The sequence below is a fragment of the Octodon degus genome, unplaced genomic scaffold (assembly GCF_000260255.1).
Source record: "Octodon degus isolate 3935 unplaced genomic scaffold, OctDeg1.0 scaffold00054, whole genome shotgun sequence".
NCBI classification, from domain to species: Eukaryota; Metazoa; Chordata; class Mammalia; order Rodentia; family Octodontidae; genus Octodon; species Octodon degus.
In genome coordinates this window covers 10,904,843-10,915,354 of record NW_004524630.1, presented here as the reverse complement: position 1 = coordinate 10,915,354, position 10,512 = coordinate 10,904,843, and the positions used below count along the sequence as shown (strand labels likewise).

The 10,512-nt window shown below is 41.7% G+C and overlaps 1 pseudogene; it reads right to left on the bottom strand.

Moving 5' to 3' along the window:
* Positions 1–5,760: 5,760 nt before the first annotated feature.
* The window catches only part of LOC111817303, a 10,966-nt pseudogene continuing 6,214 nt past the window's right edge, over positions 5,761–10,512 (bottom strand).

The window sequence follows — 10,512 nt, the reverse complement described above, 5'->3', positions numbered from 1 at the left end:
ACAGATCTGACTCATAGTGATCCTCCTGTCTCAGCCTCCCCAGAGCTGGGATTATAGGCATGGGGTTCTGGGGCTGGCATGGCATGTGGTACTGGGGATCAAACCTGGGTCCTTGCGCTTGTCAGACAGGAACTTAGACTACAGAACTACCTCCCCAGCTCTCAGTTTATTTTTTGTATAAAGTTGTGTTATATTACAATTATTAGAAGAAATGTAACTTTGATCAACATAAGCTTATTTTTTCAGGTGTTATACGACATTGCCTACATATAGTTAGTATTTTTATTTCTTGATATGTGCTCTAAAGTGTTTTATCTGTAAAAAATCAAATTCACTACTTTCTAAATTATCATGAAGAAAGTAATACTTTATTAGGACTCAATCAGTGCTACCTTTTTGGTTTCAGAGATGTCTTTATGCACTAGATTGGATGTATTTTTTGTTGAAGTGAATGTTCCTTTGAAATATTTTACTCTGACAAACTCAGACATTTTGGAGTTATCCATCTTCAGCAGGTATCCAGATTTCCGTACAGGTTTTACTAAAATACTTCCATTCCAGTATGCTAAGTGTGTGTGGGAAGGGGAAGACAAAGAACATTTATGTTCAGAAGAAAGAGTTTTTAAAATATTTTATTTTTAAAGTAACAGCTTTCCTCCATGACGAGAGACCCTGAGACTGCAGTGATATTTTTTTTAAATAGTAGTAATGTACCAATATTTATTTATTTCCATTTTGATAAAGAGAATGAAGGATTTTTTTTTTTTTTTTTTTTTCTGAACCGGGGATTGAACTCAGGCCTTTGCACTTGCCGGGCAAGTGCTTGTTCTACTGAGCCATCTCCCCGGCCACTGCAGTGATATTTTAACATCATGGAGCAGGAGATTCCTCCGTGCCCAGGGCAGAGGGCCAGCCCAGTTGGCCTGTGTTGCTTTACTGGACTAGGGAAAGAAGTGAGACACATAAACGATCCTTTCACAGCAAATTGCAGTGAGGCTTTCCCCGCTGTGGGAGAGATGAGACCTTACGGACTCTATAGAGCAGCTTCCCTGCTAACTTAGATGCAAGCAGGGAAGGTGACTAGGGTTGCTAGATTCATCTTGACTTTGATTTGGTCATTTGCTACTATATCCGAAGAACCCTGTGGCCTTGCAGTGAGCCCCATGGCACACCTTATTCTGCACATGCTTGGCTATGGTTTTGCTTGTCCTGGCTATGGCGTAACAGAATGGAATGAAGACGAATCTTAATCTGTCTGAAGATTCTGAAGTTGAACATTAAGGGCTTAAGTAGAAGTCATCCAGACTGTCCATTAATACTTCAAAGGCAGTGTTATGGTTTAGATCTAAATGTTGCCCAGAGCCTCACGTGTTTGTAGGGTGACTGGATTAGGGATGCTTAGAGCTGACTTGCTGTTTGGTATGGCTCTGGTCAGAGGAGGCGGCTCATTGAGGCCTGGCTTGGAAGGGTACAACTCTGCACCTCTTTCTTCTCTATTGCTTCTCGGATGGCATGGAACCCTCCTGTTGTGCCCCTTCTTCCTGGAGCTGGCTGACCATGCAAAAGACTGGAATTTCTGAAACACCAGCCAAATAACTTCTTTTCCTCTAAGTTGCAAGTGTTGGATTATTTTCCAGCCCTGAGGAAGATAATTAAGACAGGCAGTGGTGATAACATTTGGGGTTTGGGTCCCCCTCAGTCACTGCTGCACCATTCTGATTCAATCAGAGACATTTTAGGGAAGGGTCTACAGGGTGTTCAGGGTCTCATTACTAGATCAGATTCGTAGTGATCTGCCTGTTTACAGCTTCCCAAAGGCTGGGATTACAGGTGTGCGCCACCATGCCCAGTCTCGGTTGCTTTATTAGTACTCCCTGGGTGTGGGGCCAGCAGGGCAGGCCTGGGGATTGAACCCCCAGCCCCTAAACCTGCTTGCAGGTGCTTTAATCCCCGGAACTATTTGGCTGACCCTGCATATTGCTATTTTTAAAGTATAAGACATGGGTATTTAAATTTCTGTAATTGATATTAGCACAAACTGTCCTCCCCAATGAACTAAGAGACACTAATAGTATAAGCTGACCTGCACTTTTTCCCCTTTTTTTTTTCCTTCCTCCCCCCTCCCTCCTATCCTAGAGCCTTTTTCCTTTTGGACTGTTTCTTCCCATTTCATAATGTCTATGGTACATCTTAGACCTTATTTACTTGTTTAGTTTCTCATACCAGTGAGGCAATACCACGTTTACACATGTGAGTCTGATTTATTTCACTTTTTGAGTGTGGTCTCAAGTTGCATCCATTGACCTACAAAAGTTCCAAGTTTATCCTCTGTGGTTGAGTAGTACTCCACTGTATAAAAGTGCTACATCTTCTTTCTCCATTCCTCAGCTGATGGGCATTTGAATTGTTTCCAAGATTTAGCTATGACAAAGTAAGCTGCGATATGTGCCCATGTTTACAGTGACACATGTTTTTGATGAGGAAAGGACATGTTGGTGACTGGCAGATGAAAATTTTAGATTACTCCTTTCTTCTCTTCTGCTGAAATATCATCTTGGATACAAAGGCCATGTTTCCCCAGGGGGTCTCTTTTGCTACTGAATGAAGCCATGTGCCCTGACCTGACCTCTGCTTTTCTGCTGTCCTGTGCTGCCTCTTTCCTCATCAGAATCTTTGCTACATACATATTTCTTCCATTCTGTATGGGACTTCTACAATCCTTGCATTTGACATTCTGATTTTCTTTTAATCTTTTAGTCGATTATGAGCACTTTGTATGTTCTTTGTGTGTACCATGGGCCACTGTTTGGAGCTGGGTTCACCAATCCCAACCCTGTTGCTCTTTAGCTTGAACAGTATTTAGGGATCTATTGAGATTTGCAATTTGCCCTGGTGATTATGCTTTGGGGAGGGGTGGCTACCAGTCTTTCCCAGCTGGCCTCGTTGTGCACAAGAGCACCAGTGAGGTTTGCAAAGAATCTGAAATACCCAAGCAAAAGGCGAAAGAGGAGTATGAGGTGTGGTATGAACATTCTGGTGTGGCTTTACTGCCTCAAAGTCAAAAGCAGGGCTGGGGAGATAGCTCGATGGTCTAAGCACCTGCCTAGCAAGCACAAGGACCCAGGTTCAATTCCCAGTACCACATGCCATGATGGATCTGGAACCCTGGGCATGCTGTGCCAGCCACAAAACCAGGCATGGTGGCACATGCCTGTAATCCCAATGCTGGGAGGCTGGGACAGCAGGATCACCATGGGTCTGAGCTGTGTAGTGAGACCTTTTACTAAATAAATAAATAAAAGATTAAAAAAGTAACAAGTCAAAACCAGAAATAGGGACTGGGGAGATAGCTCAGTGGAATGAGTGTTTGCTTGACAAATGTAAGGTCCTGCGTTTGATCCCTGGTACCACTAAACAAACAAAAAACACCAAACCAAACCAAACAAACAAACAAACCCAGAAAGAGTTATGAGAGTAAATTGGGGCTCCCTAGTGGCACCCTTCATCTAGGAATGTCCTCCTGCTGTGACCATCAGACCTTTTTTTTTTTTTTTTTCAGAACCGGGGATTGAACTCAGGTCCTTGCCTTGCCAGGGAAGCGCTTATTCCACTGAGCCATCTCCCCGGCCCCATCAGACCTTTCATGTTTTGTGGCATCCATGCAGCACGTTTACATTACATAAATGCATATGGAAGGCTCTAGGGTGGTGTTTCTCAAGAGAAAGAACTGGTCATTTTTTTCTGTTTTGTTCTGTAGAGTCTAATTTTTTTTTCCCCTGTATTTTAGGGAAGGGTCTACAGGGTGTTCAGGATCTCACCACTAGATCGGATTTGTAGTAATCTGCCTGTTTACAGCCTCTCAAGAGCTGGGATTACAGGCGTGCGCCACCACACCCAGTCTCAATTGTTGTCTCAATGAGTCTCAGGGGTGGGGCTGGTACAGCAGGTGGGGGTGGGGGGGGGTGGGGGGTGTGGATTGAACTCCTGACTCCTGGGCCTGCTTGCTGTAGAGTCTAATGTTAATGGAGGAATTTCTAACTTTTCCTTTCATGAGTTCTCTTAAGGAAAAACTTAAAACCAGGTGCTTAGAGGTGGGTTGAGTTGTTTTGTTTGTTTATGTAGTTGGTTGACTTTAATGTTTAGATTTACTCATTTGCAAGTCTAGAAAGCTTCATGGTGCCCTGAAAGTGGAGAATTCAGAAATTGCCATAGTTGCAATGATATTGGGGACCCTTTCTCTGCTTTGAAGTTCTGGTGTAAGAGTCAGTATAGAGTTTACAATGCTGTTTTCACTAAACAGTAGCTGTTGGAGTTAAACTCAGTTACACACTCGTGGTGGTTTTGGTCCAGGTGTCCCTAGGTGCTACCCTGGTACTCAGCTGGAGGTGTGCTGGTGTGATTTGCTCATTTTCAGTACCTCTAGTGGCTGACCCAGGGATGAGGAGAGCAGGGGGTGCTTACTCTGTTAGATGAGTGTGTGAAAGCTTCCTCCTTTCTGTATGGGGTTGGCTTAACAACCTCAGTCAGCAGATGATGCCTGGTTCTTTTATCATTGCATGTAAGCTGAGGCAGGAGGACCACTGTGAATTGAAGGCTAGCCTGGGCTACATAAGCGAGTTCAAAGCCAGCCTGTGCTATAGAGTGACACCCTGTCTCAGACAAAGACAAATTTTGGGTTTGGAAGTTGTTATCTTTTAGGGCTTGAAACACTTCAGCCCCTTTGGCTGTTAGGGTGTGTGTAGGGAAGTCTGTTGTAGTTTTGATTTATTTACTTTTGTATATGATTTGTTGTCTTTCTCTAACAGCTCTTAAGATTTTTTTCCTTATGATAGACTTCTGCAATTTTAAACATAATGTGGTAAGGAAAAATTCTTCTTTTGGTCATGGTTATTTGGTGTTCTCTATGCCTCACTTGTCTGTATGATTTTTTTTCCCATATATTTGGGAAGTTTTCTGCCATTATTTCTATAAACAAGTTCTTTGTGCCATTTGTGTTGTCTTTCAGTTTTTCACTTATCCCAGGTATTTTTAGACGACTCTTCTTTGCATCCTCTAGCAGTTGTTGAGTCACTTTCTCATTTTCTCTTGCTGTTTTTAAGGTGTCATTGAGTAATTGGTCTTTGAAGGCATCATTGTCTCCTAGTTCTAGAAATCTGGCCTCACGTTTGTCGATTGTGCTGCACATACTTTCAATTTGATTGTTAATCTTCCAGATCTCTGAAACCTTTTTATGTATGCTGTTTGTTGAGCTGGTCATCTGGGTGGATGTGCTGCTGAGGCAAGCTCAAGGTCATTCATGTCTTGTATCATTTTGTTTAGCTCATCTAGTTTTCTCTTATTGTCCTAAGACAGCTCCTCTGTCTTTTGTGTTATTACTTTCCTTATATGTTTAGTTATATCTTCTCTACTTCCACTGAATATCTCTTTTGGCTTTTTTCTAACCTCTTCTGTTACGTTTCTGAGTAATTCAGGTGTGTGGCTGATGGTATTTTGCCTTTGGTGCTCCCTGGATTGGCTTCAGCGGAGCTGAGGGTTTGGAGAGGCATTTCATTGCCTTTTGTTCCTGTGTTTCTATTGGTTTTGTTCGTTTCGTGTTGAGGTTCAGGGATGCTTATAGTATAATGACTTTGTCACTAGTACAGAGATGTTTTTAGTGATATACTTTTGACATGGATAACTATAATCCTTTGCCACAGCCTTAGTATTCAACTGCCTGGGTTACTTTGGGAAAGTTAGAAATCCATGACTGCCAAACTGGCTTTACAAACAATTCTCAAGGATAGCCTAGAAAGAGACAATGAGGGCAACAATATCAATAAGTCAAAAGAATGAATACATCTGACAGGATGAGCAGCTAAGCAAAAGGGGAAAAATGAGGAAATCCGCAGCAGGAAAATAATGCATTGACATAGATACGTCATTACCTCTCAGTAACAGCTCTCACTGTGAATAGTCTCAAATCAGTTGAAAGACACAGATTGGTAGAATGGATCAAGAAAGAAAACCCAATGCCATATAGTTAGTCCAGGAACCAAGTTCTCTCAGAATGTAATCTAGTGCTGTTAATGCCACAAAGCCAGTCTGAGTGTTGGCTTACAGAGAAAAAGTGACAATTATATGACCCTGCTAATATCGAGTTACAGTAGTATTGACCAAGACAAATTAGATATTATGTTCCATGAAAATCAGTTGTGTACCACCCTTTTTCCAGAGAAGAAGCCCTCAGTTATGATGTAAACATTCGGACAGCCCAAGTACTGACTAATGGCTAATATGTACTAAATATCACAGGTCATTATGTCCTTCATCTGGTTTGTCATTTCTTTGCTTCTCACATTTGGAAGATGCTCATACTCTGGAAAAGAAAAAATGTTTCAGATATGTTCAAAATTTCCATGTGTACAGATAGGCAGCTTTCATGAGTGTGGAAGTCTGGACTCTTTTAGCCTGGTTGACAATTATGAGGAGACAGCAGTGAACAGTGTTCACTCTCTCACTGTGGATAACCCAGGTAGGGCATGGAACAGAGCCTGGGAAGATGTTGGGTGGAAGGTGGGCACTGAGTGCTTCCATAGGAGTTGAGCAGGAGAAGGGATTGGGCTTTCCTGTAGGACAAGTCATAAACCAGAGTGGTAGTGTTAATAATGTTTTAGGATTATTGACAAGATCACACACACAAATATGTGTGTGTGTGTGTGTGTGTGTGTGTATTTTTTTTTTCTTTCTTTCTTTTTTTTTTGTTTGCGGAACTGGAGATTGAACTGAGGCCCCTTGTGCTTGCCAAGGAAGCGCTTATTCCACTGCGCCATCTCCCCAGCCCTGTACATATATTTGAGATGGCATTTTGTCTCTCATCAGAAGCTCCAAACACATCAAAGCCTTTAACTAACATTTAATAAACTTCACCATGTCCACTGCCACTTGCAAATATCACTCTAGCTCTCTCATAGTAATCTGATGTTCATCATACTTAGACATAGCAGTGATTGGCACCGAGACTTTTGTCCATTCTCTTGCTTATATTGATTTGAACTTTTAAGTAAGGAATGGGGAATTATACTCTGTTGGATAATCCAGGTAACTGAACATCAGTGCAGTACGAGCTCTCAAATGTCTGTTTAGTTCTCAACTTTCTCTCTCTCTTCTTCCTTCCCTCCCTTCTTTCCTTTATTCCTTCCTTCTTTCTATTATCCATGTCTACCTCCATTTCAGTACTTCTCTGGCTCCTTCCTAGGTGGACCCTTTTGTATTTTTGATCACCAAAATTGGCTTTTTAAATAAAAAGTGATGCTCTTCATTGATAGAAGACATGCCACACATTCAAAAATTTTCTTTTGGGACAATTGGATTACAGTGCTGTTACCTAAGTGTAGTTGGATGACATTATTCCTGCCAGAATATTAGAAACACATGTGGAAGATAATTCCATTATAGTTTTAGATGCCTTTGCCCTGCTTTCTTCTAGTAACTTGACTTCACTGACCTTCCACATAATGACAAAAGTGGCCAAAATGTTAAAAAATATTTGAGAAGTGAAGATTTCCTCTTCAAGAAATCCATCTTGGGGGCCAGGGAGATGGCTCAGTGGAATGAGTGCTTCCCTGGTAAGTGCAAGGGCCTGAGTTCTGAAAAAAAAAAAAAAAAAAAAATCCATCTCCATGATACCCTGTGGAGTGTGCTTTAAGGATATGGGAAGAAATAAAAGCAACTGTCTCATTGTCTTTCTACACAGTATTTATGGATGAATATTTTAGGAGGAGAGTATGATGGATTTGCATAAACTGGACTTGTCCCATTCCTTTTTTTTTTTTTTTGCCAACACTGTTATTTTTTCTGTCTACCTCCAGAAAGACAACATGGTCATCTGGAGTCTGCTTCCAGTCTCCTTGAGACAGTAGCTCACATTTGCAGACAGGCAGCTATGATCCCCTGGTCCCAAAGCCCCATGGTACTCACTGGTAGATCTAGCTGGACTCTCTTAAGCCCAAAGCTTCTATCAGGGGCTTTGAAGATCTGAACAGGACATAAAGAGCATCTTACAATCTGTCTTTTAGAAGTTCTGTGGTGGAATTTTTCACTAGACAAGAAAGAAGCCCAGCGGCAACTTTTCCAGAAGGTCAGAGGGCAAACTGACCGTTTCCCTTGATTCCACTGGAAAAGTCTGCTTGACAAGACCGCATAATTCTTGCTCCCTCACAGAGGAGATAAGGAGCGGTCTGGTGAGGCCAGCTTTTTTAGGTGGGCTTCCCTATGATAAGAGAGGAATTTCCCTGCTGCAGATTCCTGGTACCAGGATAGTCGGAGGTCTGGTGGGGTGGGGGTGGGGGATCTAGGACCCAAAATCACAGGTAATTCCAACTCACTGTAGTGCATAAATATCCTGGTGTGGGGAAAGCTCATGGACAGAGTGTTAGGAGATTGAGTTCACAGTGCATAGCTTGAGGTAAGGTCTCGGGAGCTGCACTGAAACAGGTCTCCTGACTGGAGTAGAAATGGCATGGCCAGGCCAGGGCCATCTTTCGACTATGAACTGATTTTAGTCTCTTAACTACCACTGGACCTCGTCATTTCCAAATGAAGTACAGTTACAGTAGAGTTCTGAGCCAGAGGCTGCCTTTCTCTGTGATAGGATCTAGCGTAGGAAAAAACAGTTTGAGAGGCAAGGAAGAACGTGCAGGGAATTGAAATCTGGGGGCCCTTCCTCACTCTTTGCCTCCCCTCCCTTCCCTCTTTCAGGTTTATACATTATGGCTTTCACACAGAGGAGGAATTGGATGACTAACAGAAAAAAGCACTCTGGTGGGGCCATATTTTCTAGCTGTGCACACACAAAGCACATGGAGGGAACCTTGTAGTTGAGGATCAAGTGGAGGGTGATGGCCACACGTTGTTTTCCTTCATCTTGCTCCTTCACTGCCTGCCTTTGCTGGCAATGAGCAGCTTCACTAGCCTACTGCCTAAATTTCAAAAATGATGCAGTGTGCATTTATGGGGCTGGGAAAGGCTGTGAAAGGCAGTTACTGGAGGACAGAAAGGTCAACTTGGAGCATCCTTGGGGAGCGGTCTTCTTTTGCTCCATCCTTTCTAGTGGGGATAAAGTTGTCCTCAAGAGATTTTTTTGGTTTTCTTTTTATTTTTGTTGTTTTCACCTTATGTATAATATACACATAATTATATGTACAATATCAATAAGCTCATCCTGTTTAGGCAAGTGACTAGCATCGTTTTTGTGTATCTGGATTCTTTCCTGAGCCATTCTTTCTGTTCCTTCCAAGTAGTACCTAATATATCTTATTATCCTTCTGGCTTCTGTAAGATATTTAGTGATACTCACTTATAATGGTGATTTGTTTCTTCTCTTTGTTTTTCATTATTAATCATGTTAGAAGTTGTTTGTCACTTCTCTTAACCTTTCAAATAATTAACTTTGTTTCATTTATTTTTCTTTTCATTTATTTTTCGCTATTGTTTTTCTGTTTTCAATTCCACTTATTTCTGCTCTTTATTTTCTCCTCAGTTTCAGTTTATTTTGTTGTGTTTTCTCTGGGCTTTCAGGGTGGAAACTCAGCTATTGACTTGAGGCTTTATCTCATTTATTCTGTGTAAGAAACATTTGGTGCTAACACCTTCCCAGTGCATAGCTTTAGCTGCACCCCAGTGATATGTTATAATTTAATGTTCATTCAGTTTAGTGTGCTTTTCAATTTCCCTTGGGGTTTTTTCCTTTAATCTGTGGATTATTTAGAACTGTGTTGTTTTTTCCAGTTGTTTGGAGATTCTTTTTATTGTCTTTCCATTATCAGTTTTTGATTTCATTGTCATGGAAAACTAGTTCTTTAGGGTTTCAATTCTTTTAAATTTGTTGAGGTTTGTTTCATGACACAGGCTGTGGTCTGTGGTGATTTGTGTCCTCTGAATGCTTATAAAGAGTGAGCGCTTTGTTGCTGTTGGATGGATTGGTCTCTAAAAATTAATTTTATTACGTGATCAATATAATCATTACGTTCTGCAAACATGTACTAATAAAAATAAAAATAAAAAATAAGAAAAAGTCAGTGCTATTGCTTAATGATGTTTTTGAGTTTTTCTATCTCTTTGCTGATTTTCTGTCCAGTTCTTGATATTGAAGTCTCCAGGTAATGTTAGGAAGTTATCTAGTTCTTCCTTCACTTCTATCAGCGGCAACTCTGGTGCATATTCACTTAGGATTCCTATGTATCTTTGGTGGATTGTCCTTAGCATTGTGCACCTCTTTATGAGGCAGGCGGTCAGGGTGTGGCAGCCGGTGGGCGAGCAGCACGACCTGTGTCAATCAGGGATGCATGTGCACAGCAGAGCAGCTCTAAGCCCTGCACCTGGGACCAATCAGAACATGCTACCTTCATTCTTCTGGCATGACATCAAGGAGGTTTTGGACAGGATGGCACAGATCTGACACCAGAATGGGGGATACGAAAGACAGCTTCTATGTTAGCTCTTTCTCTCTTCAGTGGCCTGCTTTCATTCTGGAGC